Source organism: Phoca vitulina, unplaced genomic scaffold (genome assembly GCF_004348235.1).
Source record: "Phoca vitulina isolate PV1807 unplaced genomic scaffold, GSC_HSeal_1.0 scaffold62, whole genome shotgun sequence".
Classification (NCBI taxonomy): domain Eukaryota; kingdom Metazoa; phylum Chordata; class Mammalia; order Carnivora; family Phocidae; genus Phoca; species Phoca vitulina.
Window position 1 is genome coordinate 3,145,571 of NW_022589765.1, and position 16,691 is coordinate 3,162,261.

Sequence of the window (16,691 nt, forward strand, 5' to 3'; positions counted from 1 at the left end):
CATGGGAAGCATTGTCAAATAACTGATAATAACCTTCTTAAACCTAAGTGTTCCAGAAATCATGAAATTTCTAAAAATCTAGGGGTGCCTGGCTGGCTCAGTCAGTGGAGCATACAAATCTTGATCTTGGTGTAGAGATTACCTAAAAACCTCAAGAAAAAAACTCTAAATTCTAAAAAAAAATTCTAAAAATCTGTTACATCCTAGCTGGTATAATGTTTGCCATCTTAAAATGTATCTCACAAAAACAACCAAACTTCCTTGTCAACTGCATTATAATGAACTCTCATCAGATCTTCAACCACTGCCATTTTAAAATCTTTTGCCATTTACACTTATTTAACTCTGATGCTTTTGCAAGTCTTCCTGCAAAAGTGTTTCATCTTCAGAGAAATTCGTGCGAAGGACTCTTTTTGCTTTTTTTTTTTTTAAGTAGGCTCCATGCCTGGAGTGGAGCCCTATAGAAAGGACTCTTGCCAGGTACTCTAGAATATGGGTTTCTGGTAACTTTAAGATCATAAAAACTGGGGGCGCCTGGGTGGCTCAGTCGTTAAGCGTCTGCCTTCGGCTCAGGTCATGATCCCAGGGTCCTGGGATCGAGCCCCACATCGAGCTCCCTGCTCAGCAGGAAGCCAGCTTCTCCCTCTCCCACTCCCCCTGCTTGTGTTCCCTCTCTCGCTGTCTGTCAAAAAAAAAAAAAAAATCATAAAACTGAACTGGGTAAGAATTTTCAGGACGAATGTAAAAGCTGGATTCAAAAAGAACAAGTATTAATTACATAGTACTGTAAAGAACTGAAGAGGATGATTAGAATTCTTTATAACTTTTTGTTTATAATATCACTAGTTCATCTTTTATTTTCCAGATATAAGGAAACTTTTCTTTAAAAAAAAAAAAGATTTTATTTATTGGGGCACCTGGGTAGCTCAGTTGGTTAAGCATCTGCCTTCAGCTCGGGTCATGATCCTGGGGTCCTGGGATCAAGCCCCACGTTGTTGGGCTCCCTGCTCAGTGGGGAGCCTGCTTCTCTGTCTGTCTGCCGCTCTCCCTGCTTGTGGTCAGTCTCTCTCTCTCTTTCAAATAAATAAATAAATTTTAAATAAATTTATTTGAAAGAGAAGGAATGCATGGACTCAACCTGGGAGAGGGAGAGGGAAAGAATCTCAAGTGGACTCTGTGCTGTGCACTGAGCCCGACATGGGGCTTGATCTCACAACCCCCAGATCATGACCTGAGCTGAAACCAAGAGTCGGATGCTTAACCGACTGAGCCACCCAGGCGCCCCAGGAAACTTTTCTTCTTAAGCTAACTATGACCATAAGCAATTTGGTAAATTATATCTTTGTGAGCAGAACTGAAATATACATTTTTTTTCTACCTGATCCATCCAGAATTTGGAAACTTAGTGAGTATTCTTATTTTCATGGCAATATAGTTATTTGCATAGGTTCTATAAGAATCTGTTCTCCTTGTAACAGGATATAACTGGAAACACTGGTTATAGTAGCAAGGCTTTGATTGGAATGCTATGTTTGAGAGAGACATACATAGACTGAGATATGACTAGACAGCTTTAAGGAGCTAAGGCTGACTTTATGGAGTCAATAAAGCCCCTTGGAAAAATCAACCTGGTACCTTGCTTACAGGGTTCCTGGTAGCCTTACCAGGTAAGTAAGGAAGGTCACCTTCTGGCAGGTATAGGAACCTTAGGATATCCTGGGAACCTTGAAAAGAGAAATTAACCCAAATCTGTAAGTATTAACAGATTAAGTCCGATGGCAAGTCTTTGGTTTGGCTTTCTAGCCTCAAGAGGCTTTTAAAAAGTCCAATCAGATTCCTTATGAAAAGTTCCAACAAAGCAGATTAAAAGAGCCTATATGATAAATCACTATTCTTGTTACATTTATGTAAATAGGCCAGGTTTATTGAAACTAGACTGAATTTGCGGGCGCCTGGGTGGCTCAGTTGGTTAAGCGACTGCCTTCGGCTCGGGTCATGATCCTGGAGTCCCGGGATCGAGTCCCACATCGGGCTCCCTGCTCAGCGGGGAGTCTGCTTCTCCCTCTGACCCTCCTCCCTCTCATGCTCTCTGTCTCTCACTGTCTCTCTCGCAAATAAATTAAAAAAAAAAAAAAAAATCTTAAAAAAAAAAAAAAAAGAAACTAGACTGAATTTGCAAATAAACTGGTCTTACTGTGATTATCTTTGATAAAAATGGGGGTGATTATAGAGAGAAAAATTATGTTTCAGTAATATACCATTATGAATATCAAATTCTAGTCCTATTGGGGTGCCTGGGTGGCTCAGTCAGGTTAAGCGTTCGACTCTTGATTTCAGCTCAGGTCGATCTCAAGGTTGTGAGCTCAAGTCCCACATTTGGCTCCACATGGAGCCTCTTGAGAAAAGTGGGGGGTCGCCTGGGTGGCTCAGTTGGTTAAGCGTCCAACTCTTGGTTTCAGCTCAGGTCATGATCTCATGGGTTGTGGGACTGAGCCCCATGTTGGGCTCTGGGCTTAGCAGGGAGTCTGCCTGGAGATTCTCTCCCTCTGCTCCTTCCCCACTTATGCTCTTTCTCTCTCTAAATAAATAAATCTTTTTTTAAAAAGTCTCAAATTCTAGTGCTATTGTCTTTGAGGTTCTACCTATAAACTGGACTGGATCCTGAGTTCAGAAGTTTCCTCCAATATTTGGCTACAACTCTCCAAACTAACGTTTCCAAACTTATCCCACCCTTCTGAGTTGGAATCACTGAGAACTAAAATTGCCCCTTTCCCAAAGCCATGCGAGCTAAAGCTGGACAACTTGATATAAACTTCAGAGAAATCACCATGACAGCTCACATATACACAATCTTCATGCCTATTGCTATGTGGACCACTCAAAAAGATCACCAGAGACATTCAAACTACAAACCAGGACAATCTTTCAGAATGCTACTGCCTGCCCTCACTCCATCCGAAGATGCCTCGGGCCAGACATCCAGAAATCCTCTCCCCTGACTACTTTCAGAACTCAGAAACTGGAATTTTAATCTGCTCTAATTATTAACCTTTTTCTTCCATTTCTATAGAAATTTCTCTTATCAAATACCAGACTGTTTGCACCACAGCCCTAACTTTGGGAGCCCAAGTGCTTCACCATCTCCTGAAATGAGACACAACTATTTAACTGAACTGACCTATTCTCAGGACTAAGAGACCGGTTCAATGAGATGGAGCATCATACCAACTCAACTTCTGGGCTGTGAAACTTCATGGGCAAGCTTCAGAGGCAGGACTAAAGGGTTTCAGAACAAGCCTTCCCAAAGTGTGCCACTTTGGTATGAGGATTACTTTTTAAAAATCTATTTTATTACTATTATTATTGATTATAATCTCTACACCCACTGGAGGCTCCAACTCACAATCCCGAGATCAAGTTGCATGTTCTTCTGAATGAGCCAGTCAGGCGCCCCTTATTTTTTAAAGTAAACTCTACCCTCACCATGGGGCTTGAACTCATGATCCAGAGATCCAAAGTTGCATGTTCTACCAATTGAACCAGCCAGGCGCCTGGGGCATGTGGATTACTTGAAGCGGAAGTGAGTCAAGCCCCAAAGATTCAGGAAAAGGTTTTACCTCCTCCTTAACTGCCTAAAGGAATTTAGATAGAGGGCCTGGTCCAGGAAGAGAACTATCACCAGAGATAACTACAAAGAATATGAGCTAGGTGTGGTAAGCTGGGGGAAGCTCTGTAGGACCTGGAGATCAAATTCCTCTGTGTTCCATTGTCTCTGTATGGCCTGGCAAACATTTATCAAACATTTGCTCTTCCCATCTTCCTGTAAACTGTCTTCCTCCCCTTTGAAGTCTCAGACCCCTACCCCCTTTTCTCCTGAGCTTAGGAAGGCATATAAACCCCAACTGCCTGATTGCCTATGACTCTCATGTTCTTATGGGGCTCCCATATGTATGTAATCAAATTTTTTTCCTATTAATCTGTCTTATATCAGTTTACCAGCCAAAGAACCTAGAAAAGTATAAAAAATAATCCCCCACCAACACATTTCCAGTAGCAATCACTCTTACCAGTTTGTGTATTCCTCCAGAGATGGTCTATGAATATACTGAGCCACCCAGGCGCCCCAGAAATAAACATTTTAAAAGACAGCACCATTTTTGTCCTGTTTGGCAGGGATGGCCATCACTGCCAACAATAAAAATCTAGCAGGGGGAAAGGTATGGGATAATAGGCACTCTTGCTGGTGGAACTAAAACTTGGTATACCTTTTGTGGTGGTAGGGATGGGTGAAACAAGTAAAGGGGATTAAGAGTACACTTATCTTGGGGTGCCTGGGTGGCTCAGTTGGTTAAACATCTACCTTCAGCTCAGGTCATGATCCCGGGGTCCTGGGATCAAGCTCCATGTCAGGCTCCCTGCTCAGAGGGGTCTGCTTCTCCCTCTCCTTCTGCCCCCCGCCCCTGCTCGTGCTCTCTCTCAAATAAATAAAATCTTTAAAAAAAAAAAGAGTACACTTATCTTGATGAGCACCAAATAATATATGGAATTGTTGAATCACTATTGTACATTTGAAACAAATATAACACTGTATGTTAACTACACTAGAATTAAAATAAAAAAAAAATAGCACACCTTTCCTAGAGGGTAATGTAGCAATATATTCTAAAATCTTAAATATAGGGGCGCCTGGGTGGCTCAGTTGTTAAGCGTCTGCCTTCGGCTCAGGTCATGATCCCAGGGTCCTGGGATCGAGTCCCGCGTAGGGCTCCCTGCTCCGCGGGAAGCCTGCTTCTCCCTCTCCCACTCCCCCTGCTTGTGTTCCCTCTCTCACTGTGTCTCTCTGTGTCAAATAAATAAAATCTTCAAAAAAAATAAAAATAAAATAAAATAAAATCTTAAATATATGATTACCTTTTGAACCACCTATTCTAGTTGTAAGCATCGACTTTAAGGAAATGATCAGGGATTTTTAAAAAATGTATATATAAGGATATTCAATACAGTGCTATTGATAAATAAAAAAATTCAATGTCCAACAAATGAGGACAACACTTTGGTAATGTGAATACTAGGCATTCATTAAAAACTCAGGTTGTACAAGAATACTAAAGGACACAGACATATGTTCCTGCTGTTGTATTAAGTGAAAAAAAGCTGATTACAAAATACTGCGCAGTATAATCCTAATTATAAAAAAAATACAGATATATAAAGACAGGCTAAATTATACATCAAAATTCTACTGTGGTTATCTATGGGCAGTGGGATTATTGATTTTTATTTTCTTTGTGCTTTTCTTAATTTTCTAAATTTTATCCAGTAAATAGATTAGATTCTAACCAAAAGAGAAAAAGCGGTTGGGCTGGTTCCTCATATAATCCTGCCCAGTGGACTGGGGGTGTTACTTGGCTATATGCCAGGTGACAATGCTTCCTTCATCTGTGAACACATTAGTCCAGTAAACTATCAATAGCAGGGCCTGGTATTGCAAGGTTTTGGCTTTTCATTCACAAAAGATAATTCTCGTAACAAGGAGAAGGAAGGATATATTCTTGGTCCTTCTCTTTTTGCCCATGGTGAGAATTTTTGCCAGCTTGCTACTTTGTAATATTACTGGTAGATTACTAACTCCGAACCACCCCAATGAGAAAGAAGAAACTGTAAATTGACGTCAACACTGTCAATCATCGGGTTAAAAAAAAGAGAGAGAGATACAGGTCAACTCCCAGAGGTAAAAGCAGTAATCAGGTCATGTCCACAGTGGTTGGCCATGAACACATGTCTTTTGGTGCTCTGCTCAATAGCAGTAAATCACCAGCAGAGAGGGCTGAGAAACACAGGTAATACCTGATTGCTACTTATTGTTAACTTGAGTTGAAAATGAAAGGACTTTGTTGAAAATGTTTGAGTATGTCTATAGCTGGAGTTCTGAACTATTCATTCACTGCCTTATAAAAATAATCAATTAATTTGGGGTCTGGTAAGAAGAAGAGTTGCCTGTAATCTTTCCCCAAAAATTCCCCTAATTTTTACAAAAGGGAAGTTCTGAATCAAGTACACTGTAAAGTAAAATCATCATATTTTGTAGACACCCACAAGCAAAACTTGTTCACCATAACTGACTGTATTTGTGCTGACAGGATAATAGAAATCACTCTTTCACTTTGAAGCATAGGGAAATTAAATGATTTGACTGAGGCCATAGAGCTGATTCGTGGCATAGAACTGGAACTTACTCTATTTGATACTTATCCAGATAACTTATCCTGACAGAGTGATTAGGATGCAGGACTTAAAAAATCAGATGGTTCTACAAGTGCCATGCTGAGGTTCTTTAATAGATGACTTGGTGAACAGGTAATACCTATCCTAGATATTTTTCAGAATCTTTCATGATCATGGGCGCCTGGGTGGCTCAGTTGGTTAAGCGACGGCCTTCGGCTCAGGTCATGATCCTGGAGTTCCGGGATCGAGTCCCGCATCGGGCTCCCTGCTCAGCGGGGAGTCTTCTTCTCCCTCTGACCCTCCTCCCTCTCATGCTCTCTGTCTCTCATTCTCTCTCTCTCAAATAAATAAATAAAATCTTTAAAAAAAAAAAGAATCTTTCATGATCATGTTGAGATCTCAAGCAAGTGCTGAAACAAGTTCTTGATAAAAGCTGGTATCTTTTTCTCCAGTAAAAATATTTAGTTTGGGGCAGCTAGCTGGTGGCTCAGTTGTTAAGCGTCTGCCTTCAGCTCAGGTCATGATCTCAGGGTCCTGGGATCGAGCCCTGCATCAGGCTCCCCAGGGAGCCTGCTTCTCTCTCTCCCTCTGTCTGATGCTTCCCCTACTTGTGCTCTCTCTCTCTGTCAAATAAAGAAAGAAAACCTTTAAAAAAAATTTAGTTCTATCTGAAAGCCACTCTGCTGCCCATACACATTTAGGTTTGTTTTCTGTCTGGGTTTGAATTAAAATGACACCAAGTAAGGAAACTGTCACAATAAGTGACTACAAGCCAAATTAAAACAATACCACATAGTTAATGAGTGTCCGCGTGTTCTCAACTATCTACAAATTCATTTTCATTTCCCTCCATGCAATCATTTTAGCTACATGTAAATATTCTCTCTAACCTACTACAACATGCTGAATGAAACTAAAAAATGTCATCCTATTTAACAGGTCAAAAACTCAACATGAGCTTGTGTGATTCCATGGCCATTTCTTTTTTTCACCATGTTACCTCTGATAATAACTAAAATATGTATGTGAATTACAATTAGAAGGTTTTCATATGTGGTATCTCATTTAACCTAAGCAACATTATCACAGCCCCCATTTGAAATATGGGGAAACTGTGGTTTTCTGATTGTTACTCATCAAAGATCATATAGTAAATGACAGTCAAAAGTCAAACCCAGTGATTATGACCAATATAGGTCTAAGGAAATTACTCTAAGAATTACTGGCAAAAGGGTTGGTCTGGTGAGGTAGCAGAAAATGTCAGCTCCTTGCCCTTTCAGGGCTTGAAAAATTAGTGGGAGCCATTGAAAGGTAAAGCACATAGCAATATGTGATTATATATATGAGAGGCCTGTGTTATGAGGCCAACAAAATTATCACGAGAGTACTTATAAAAGTTCAAACCACATTAAGTATTTATAGATTCCAGGGAATGCACAGCAGTACCAGCTTTCCCCAGTTTAAGAAATCAGCCTTAACTCATGCAGTTCAACCTCTGTCTGATCATCTGAGTTCAAGTTATTCCCAGTATGCACAGGTCAACCTGTTTTCACCACGACCCATATCCTTGAAAATACATTATAAAAGCAGATCATGGGGGCGCCTGGGTGGCTTAAGTCATGATCTTGGGGTCCTGGGATGAGCCCTGCAGGCTCCCTGCTCAGCGGGGAGTCTGCTTCTCCCCCTCCCTCGTGCTCTCAGTCTCTCTCTGTCTCAAATAAATAAATAAAATCTTAGGTATCCTTAACAAAGATTGGGTACCAATCATACCAAAATCAAATTCCAAAATGTATCAAATATCAGAGCTACAATACCATAATTGAAAATAATAGAAGTCCATGCCAAGTCCTACAAACTTACATAAAATATGCTTTTATCACACAAAGGACAATCTACTACTAAGTATAATCAGAGCACACAAAACCTGTTACTCATAAGTTTGGCCTCAAATTCTTTTGGTAGATACAGTAACTAATCAACAACTGCTTTAATTTCTCAGAGCATAAAAAGTCCTTTGTTTCTAATTATCTAGAAGGCTTTAGAAGTTTTAGTTTTTCCTTTTTCATCTAATACATTCCTTTATAACAAGCAAAGGCATTCAGTCAACAATTTTTTAAAAAGAGTCATTTATTTATTTGAGAGAGAGAGACTGGGTGGGGGGGGCAAAGGAAGAGGGAGAGAGAAACTTAAGCAGACTTGACTCGAGTGTGAAGCCCAACATGGAGCTCAATCCCACAACCCTGAAATCACGACCTGAGCCAAAACCAAGAGCTGGATGCTCAACCAACTGCGCCACCCAGGCGCCCCTCAGTCAATAATTTTTTACCTGGCACTTACTACATGCCAGTCACTGTTAATACAGTGATGTCAGAACTTGGCTCAAAGCAGACGGTGCTCACAGTGTGTTGGTTGGGTTGTCTCAAACTGAAAACCATATTCCTAAGTGCTATCTCAGCGTTTCTCACTTTAGCTCCTCAATTTATTCAAAGATACCAAGTTAGTCAATTTTGATCAAAGCACTACTACAAAAATGTGTCTAAGAGATCTTTTGAAATATAGCATGCAATGGAAGAAAAGCATGACTACCAGAGTGAAAGAAATCTGGATTCAAATCCTACCCCTGCCAACTTAATAGCTATTTGGACCTTAATCAAGTTACTGAACCCTTATGAGCTTCCATAAATTTTCTCTTCTCTGTGCTTTGATAATCCCAGAATGTCAAACCCAGAAGCCCAGTTTCTCCCTCTTCAACTTATTCTATACCCACCCTACAAGATAAAACAGGCCAGCTTTTGGGGTGCCTGGGTGGCTCAGTCGTTTCGGCTCAGGTCATGGTCCTGGGGTCCTGGGATCGAGCCCCACATCGGGCTCCCTGCTCGGCGGGAAGTCTGCTTCTCCCTCTCCCTCTGCCCCTCCCCCAGCTCATGCTCACTCTCTCTCTAATAAATAAATAAAATCTTTAAAAAAAAAAAAAAGAAAACAGGCCAGCTTTTAACACAGTAATGACACATATATCATTCTCATCTCCAACAAATTAAAATTCAAGTACTTAGCATGTGAAATTTTTAAATACTCAAATCATAAAGGCAGAAAAAAATGAAAGTATAATCACAAATTATTAAGGTTTATATCTCCACCTTATTAATTTCTTATCATTTTATTTGAGATACTTATTCCAAACAGATTTTGGATTGTTACGTGGGATTTTTTTTCCTTGATAAAATCTGAGATAATTGGTTAAAAAAAACCTATTATAATGGATTTTAAATCTTTGGCATCAACTAGCCCAAACCTGTTACTTTATAAAATGAAGGAACCAGGGGTGCCTGGGTGGCTCAGTCAGTTAAGCGACTGCCTTCGGCTCAGGTCATGATCCTGGAGTCCCAGGATCGAGTCCCATATCAGGCTCCCTGTTCTGCTGGGAGTTTGCTTCTCCCTCTGACCCTCCCCCTTCTCATGCTCTCTCTCTCTCTCTCTAATAAATAAAATAAAATATTAAACAAAAAATAAATAAATAAAATAAAATGAAGGAACCAGAGCATAGAATAATATACAGGATATGGAGCACCTGGGTGGCACAGTCAGTCAAGTGTCCAACTCTTGGTTTCCAATCAGGCTGTGATCTCAGGGTTGTGAGATCGGGCCCACATCGGCTCTGCGCTCAGCGTGGAGTCTCCTTAAGACTCTCTCTCTCCCAGGGCGCCTGGGTGGCTCAGTTGGTTAAGCGTCTGACTTCAGCTCGGGTCATGATCTCAGGGGTCCTGGGATTGAGCCCCTGCATCGGGTCATCGCTCAGTAGGGAGTCTGCTGGTCTCTCTCTCCCTCTGCCCCTCCCCCTGTTCGTGCTTTCTCTGCTTCTCTCAAATAAGTAAATTAACCTTAAAAGAATATGCAGGATAAATAAAAACTACATTTTAAAAGAACTTTCATGACATAGGAAATCTTCAATATAGAATGTTGAATGAGAAAAAAGGATTACCACCATCTACATACAATATGAGCCTCAACGATAAAAGTAAATATAAAAGAATGGGATTATACTTATTCTCTTTATATTATTCTGAATTTCATAAATTTTCCATAATAAACATATTTATTTTATAATTTAAAATATTCAAAATATTCTGTTTTAAATTAAATGGGATATTTAACTCATAAAAAGCTTTGAAGAAAATAGAAATATGTAGGCACTGGGGCGCCTGGGTGGCTCAGTCATTAAGCGCCTGCCTTCGGCTCAGGTCATGATCCCAGTATCCTGGGATTGAGTCTCCACGGGGAGCCTGCTTCTCCCTCTCCCACTCCCCCTGCTTGTGTTCCCTCTCTAGCTGTCTCTCTCTCTGTTAAAAAAATAAACAAAAAATCTTTAAAAAAAAAAAAAGAAAAAAATCTGTAGGCACTGAGGGGTTTAGTGACTTGCTCACAAGCTCACAGCTAAATGGAAACAAAGCCAAGACAAGAACCCAGGCATCAAATCCAGGGCTCTTCTCACTGTACCACATGACCTCTGAGACATGAAAATAGTCACTATTCACCAGGAATTGCACTGGAAGAACTGGTAAAGAGCTGGAAGCCTGGGACTTAAATTTTGTGAGCAATAAATACCTTTTTTCCCCTTAAGCCAAAAAAAAAAAAAAAAAAAAAAAGAGTATTTGTTCAGTATCAGTTTCTTTTACAACTTTTGTTTTTGTCTCCTCAAATCTACTCAGATGACCTTAAACAGTGCTACAGATTACATTTTATAATACTATTACCAGATTAGAACACAGAGATAAAGTTTGAGAACTGACCGCTCATGATAATCTCCCAGCCTCAAGAGAACAAGGACATCTATTTTGCCACATGTCTTTTGAACCCTACACCACATAGTACAATCCCTGGCATATAGTAGGTGCTCAATAAATGTTTATTTTATAAAGCTTAACTTTTTCCCCCTCACATTAGCACTAACTACCTGACTTTTAAATATTAGAACAAACAAAAACAGTAAAATATCAGTTTCATATCGGAGGTATATAAGCATTTACAATATAAAGAATTTATTAAACAAATTAATGTTTATGGGGGCGCCTGGGTGGCTCAGTCGTTAGCTGTCTGCCTTCAGCTCAGGTCATGATCCCAGGGTCCTGGGATTGAGCCCTGCATCGAGCCTGCTTCTCCCTCTCCCACTCCCCCTGCTTGTATTCCCTCTCTCTCTGTGTGTGTCTCTGTCAAATAAATAAATAAAATCTTAAAAAAAAAAACAAAAAAACCCACAAATTAATGTTTATGACCAAATGTAAGGGGAACATTTATGTTAGTAAAATATTTCAAGCACTATACAAATTAATTGGCAAGTTAATTACAATAATTCTTATCTATTGAAATGGGCCTAACCTTTAGCCAGCATTACTTTTTCTGCCTAGTCGGGAGTCACTGAATGCATTACAAAGCAATAGTTATAAAGGTAGCACAAGGGGTACCGGAGTATCCGGGACTTAGTCCAAGCAGTGCTAATAGGTAGATACATAATTGTGGGCAAATCACTTTCTCCTCTTTTGAGTCCTAGTTAACCTATTCATAAAAAGAAAAGAGTTGAAGTACTAATCACCAGAGACCCTTCCAATCTTAATTTTTAAAAATGATTCTTATCCACAAAGGTTCTACATTGATTTTTTCATTGAATCAAATTGGATATCTTGAATGTTACAGTTTGCTATATTATTGGATAATGAAAAGTTTAGCACATTTTCTAAAAATATATAAAGATTAGTAGTAACATATATTCTTTTTACCATCTTATATTAGGGGCAATTGGAGAAAACAAGAAAAGAAATGTGAGCATCTGATAATCAGGCCTGCTTTGCCAGGTGGGCTGACCGGAACCATACTGGATTTTACAATACAGACCACTGATACATAAATGCATATATGTCTTTACATACCATTGATAAACACTTATGTTGATATACATGTAAGTGTGTGAATTTTAAAAATTGTTTCCAATTATAAAATCAATACTTGTTTATGGTAAGAAATTCAACCAGTACATTAGACCACATGTGAAGTGCAGATTAAAAAGCATCCCACCCATCTCCATCCCTCCATTAAATAGCCACTGTTCACATTTTTCTTGTGTCCTTCAAGAAATTATCTGAGCATATTCAAATATGCATATGTATGTGTGTATAAATCTTAACCTAAACTGTTGCCACTTCTTGAATGATGGGGAAAATATCTCAAGCATTGGCTTCATAAACACGTTAAATACATCGAAAGTAGTATCACAGTCGTATGGTACGAAGTGGTATACGCTTCCGAAGTGTGGGGTAGGTTAAATGTTCAATTTCCTTGCTTGGAGGCTATGTGCAGCAGTTGTTCACAAAGAGCGGTAAGCAAGGAGCCAGACAAGCTGGGCTCTAATCTAAGTAGCTGAGTAGCCTTAGGCAAGCCATGAAATCTTCCCGTGCCTTAGTTTCCGCTTTTGTAAAATAAGAAGATTGGACTAAGATCCCTTCCAACTCTAAAATGTTTTAGTCCTAAAATGGCCGTCTTTAAGTGTTCTCTTGACCTGGTTGTAAGAAATCCGAAGTAAAAAAAGAGAAGAAACAAACACTATAGCAACCTCCAGTCTTACAAGAGTACATTTCTATGCGTCATTGACTATCAAGGTCTAGTGTGACAGACCTAGTGACATAATTATATTTGAAAACAAAGTAGTAGATTATTAAAATCGGACAGGTTTTTACAGAGCTTTGATTGACATTTTTCTTTTTTTGGAGGTGGAGGGGGCTGTTGCTTAGTTTCAGCAATAACCACCCCCCTCCTCCCGAAAACAATTAAGTGTATTATGGAGTTAAAATAATGAAACTGAAAGTTAGACTGAATTCTGTTTTACTCACAGAATATGCTGGGGAGGTGACTAGGGCAGCAAAGATTGGAAAGAATTACTAGCTAATTTCCTCTTCCGGAAGCTCTTTGGCTCCTATTCTTTCTGCTTCACAAGCCCTCGCCAGGCACACTCCACCCAGTTCCATACCTGCCACACGCATCAGATTGGGGGGTGGAGGGGGCGGTCCCTTTGATCATTAAAAAAAAAGTTCTTTGACTCGATTTACCTTAGGGGTCACAGGGTTTAAGAAGGCACCCGGCCGGCCCGAAGCTACCCACCCACGCCTTCCTTCGGCGCTCCCGGGAACCTGGGCAAGGAGCCGCGGCTGGGCCACCCGCGCCGCACAGGGGCGGCCTTCCCGCCTTCCCCCGCAGCGCGGGGCCCGCGGGGAGGGAGGGGTGAGGAGGAGGAAGCCCGTACAGGCAGTACCCACCGCGCCAGAAGAGCCAGCCCGGATCGCCCGCGGCGCCCTGCGCGGTCCGGAGGGGAGGGTCCTGGAGGAGGGGCGGCCCGAGCCCCAATCTGGAAATGCCAACTCCGCTCTGCGGCCGGGCCCCAGCCTAGAAGGAAACGGAAGTCCCTTCGTCTCCCGCAGGCGCACCCACCAGCCCGCCCATCGCCCGGAGGAGCCCCGAGTCGGGGAACCCGAGGTGCGTCCACGACAGGGCCTCAAACAGACACCGGCCACGGTCGGTCAGTCTCACGGCCCTGGCCGCGCCACGGAGGCCCCCGGCTCCCGGCCCCCGCCCCCGCTAGACTCCTTTTTACCGCCCCCGCGCGGGGACCAGCCTCCCGCCCTGCAAGGCCCCTCCTTCTTCCCCCTCCGCCATTTTCGAACTTACCCTTCAGGCCCTGGCGTCTTTGATTAGTGCTGAGCCCTCCCGGGGCGCAATCAAGGTTCCGCCACTTCCCTGGGTCGGAAGGGGGCAGCCAGGACAATCGAAGCCCTCGTCCCCCCCCCACCCCCCCCCCCAGCTGGAAGCCAGAACCTGACCTAGCAAATGCGCCTGCGCAGTGGGTACCTCGCAGTCCCCGCCCCCAGCTCAAGCGTTTCCTCTTTAGCCTCGAGGTGTTTTTTTTTCCCACGCTTTTACCTGCTGGGCTCTGGTGTTGACCAGTTGGGGAATAGAGGTAAAATTAAGGATGAAAAGAGAGCGAACAAGTTGAGTTCTCACTGTAGACCTGGCACTGTGATAGGCGTATGACGTTTCTTTGTTGTTATTTTGACAACCCTGTAAGATAGGCACTCTCTTATTAAACCCATTTTACAGAGGAATTTGAAGCCCAGAGAGGATAAGCCCCTCCACTAGCATGCAGCTAATAAATGAGGGAACTGAGGTTAGAATATGGTCTGTGCCCTAGATGGGAAGGATAAAAGGAAAAAGACATTCAGTTGGGACAGGAAGGGGATCGAGAGATAAAGGAAAATGAATAGGGAAGAAATTAGAAGGCAGGGAAACCGGAAATCTGGTACATAAAATGCTGATCATATCCTGGATTTATTTCAAGTATGCTGTAAGATTGTCAAACAGACAAATGAATTTTGTTTCACAAACTTGGGCTCCCTAATATGCTAGCGTAGTGACATGAGAGGTTCTGAATGAGTGTTTCATTTCAAGAGGAAGATTGTGAGTATCACCTGCATCCTCAAATGATGCTGCTCTTGAAAAGGGAACTTGGAGGGAGGAGAGACGAGACTTCTTTTTGGTTGTTAGGCTTTTGCTAAATATTATCCCCTCCGATCCTCTTTTACTGTCATAGCTCTGAGAATCTCACATCTGACTTACTGCAGTAATAGGAATTGCAAAGCAAATAGTTATCTCATTTAATTCTCACAGCAATCTTATGAAATACGTAACTACCATTATTTCCATTTTACAGATGAAGACACTGAGGTTTAGAGAGTTTAGGTGGCTTGCCCAGAGTCACACTGCTAGTACGTGTGGGAGCTGCAACACTGATTCAAACCTAGATCTTCTGATTACAGGTGTGTCTGACCATTACCTGGTCTCCTGACTGGCCTCTCTATCCCTAGGACTGGTCCCCTGCAGTACAGCCTGCACAAGGCCATGTGAGTTAAACCCTTCAACACTACTTCCCGGATAATGTTAAAACTCCTTAGCTTTATGTTCACTCTTCCCTTGGGCACCCTACTGTCAACTAAAAGAAAACCATCCTCAAAGTAGGATAGTAAATGCTTTATTCGTTGTCTTACTGGGTACTATAGCCTGGGAAAACAGTCTTTCAGATGGCTCTGAAGAACTGCTCCGAAGCTCGTTAGCTACCGGGGATTATATATACAAAAGGGGAAAAGGGTATGCTTGCTTGCAAGCAGCTGTCCAAATACTTGTGCATCAAAAGGTATAATTTGTTACGGTTGTAAAAATTAAGGTTTAAAAGATATTAAGGTTTATTGATTTCCACATAGACACAAGAAAGACCCTTAGGTCTTCTTAATACTTTAGGTTTCTATCATATCTGATTGTTTATTGGTTGCCTGTCTCTGCTTAATTGGTTTTCCGGTTCTTCCTGTTTTTGATTCTTCCTTGAGGTCGCTTGAGATGGTCATAGAAGGCTGTCATCAGTCATCGCCTGCAGTTTTAGTGCACACTACCTATCTTCTAACAAAATGCAACTATGAACTGTGCGCCTGCCCATCCCCAGCTTTCCTGCCTTCCATTCATTTACTCACATGTCTCAAGGGTAGAAAGACTGCCCTTACTCAAAGCCTTCTCTGATTCCTTTAGCTGGAGGTCATCTCTTCTTCCTCCTCTGAACTCTCTTGACACTTGAATTTTTGTTTTTGGTTTTGTTAGCACCTTTTCAAAATTGTAATTAAATGTATGTAACATAGGGGCGTCTGGCTGGCTCAGTCAGTGGAGCATGCAACTCTTAATCTCGGGTTGTGAATTCCAGCCCCATGTTGGGCAAAGAGATCACTTAAAAAAAAAGTATATAACGTAAAATTTACCATTTTAACCATTTTTAAGTATACAGATCAGTGGCATTGAGTACCTCCAGAACTTTTTCATCTCACTTGGCACTTGAATTTGTGCCTTTGTTATGGATCGTAGTGCTTTCTGCCATGTAATATAGCTATTTGTGTACATGTCTTATCTCACCTATACCTTAAGTTCATTTATGGTAAAATCTATGTCTAACTCATTTTTGTAATTTCTCCCAAACTCTTGGAGTCATCTTTAATCCGCCCCCCACTCTCCTATCCCACATCCAGTTCATCAGCAAATCCTGTCCATCTCAATTTTCAGAATAGATCCAGAATCCCACCAATTCTCATCGACACCATTATAACCCTGGTCTCTCTCTCTTTTGCACTTTAGCTTCCTCGCTGGTTTTCCAGCTTACATCCTTGCCCCTCTCCACTCTGTTCACACAAGCAGCCAGAGCTGTCCTAATAAGTCAGCTCATTGTCATTTATCTGCTCAAATCCCTTCAATGGCTCTCCATTTCACTCAGGGTAAAAGCTACAGATGTGTAATGACCTACAGAGGCTGTTGTAGCCAGCCACCAGGATGATCTCTAACGATCTTTGCCTCTTGCTCTTCATGCCCTTGGCTAGTTGTCTTCTACAGTGAAC

At 41.6% G+C, this 16,691-nt stretch overlaps 1 protein-coding gene and 1 long non-coding RNA gene across 4 annotated transcripts in view; one reads left to right on the forward strand and one right to left on the reverse strand.

The window, feature by feature from the left end:
• The window catches only part of XIAP (X-linked inhibitor of apoptosis), a 53,967-nt gene extending 39,882 nt beyond the window's left edge, over positions 1 to 14,085 (reverse strand). Inside the window, exons 1-2 of one of the 2 annotated variants that reach the window (XM_032391379.1) lie at positions 13,936 to 14,085; positions 13,527 to 13,653 (exon numbers count right to left, since the gene is read on the reverse strand). The gene's annotated coding sequence lies outside the window, so the exon portion shown is untranslated. Of the gene's footprint in view, positions 1 to 13,319; positions 13,504 to 13,526; positions 13,654 to 13,935 lie in introns of those variants that run through there. The other variant, XM_032391380.1, reaches the window with a different exon arrangement.
• The window catches only part of LOC116623865, a 66,514-nt gene continuing 63,391 nt past the window's right edge, over positions 13,569 to 16,691 (forward strand). Inside the window, exons 1-2 of one of the 2 annotated variants that reach the window (XR_004297786.1) lie at positions 13,569 to 13,743; positions 15,081 to 15,164. This is a non-coding gene — a long non-coding RNA (uncharacterized LOC116623865). Of the gene's footprint in view, positions 13,744 to 14,093; positions 14,225 to 15,080; positions 15,165 to 16,691 lie in introns of those variants that run through there. The other variant, XR_004297787.1, reaches the window with a different exon arrangement.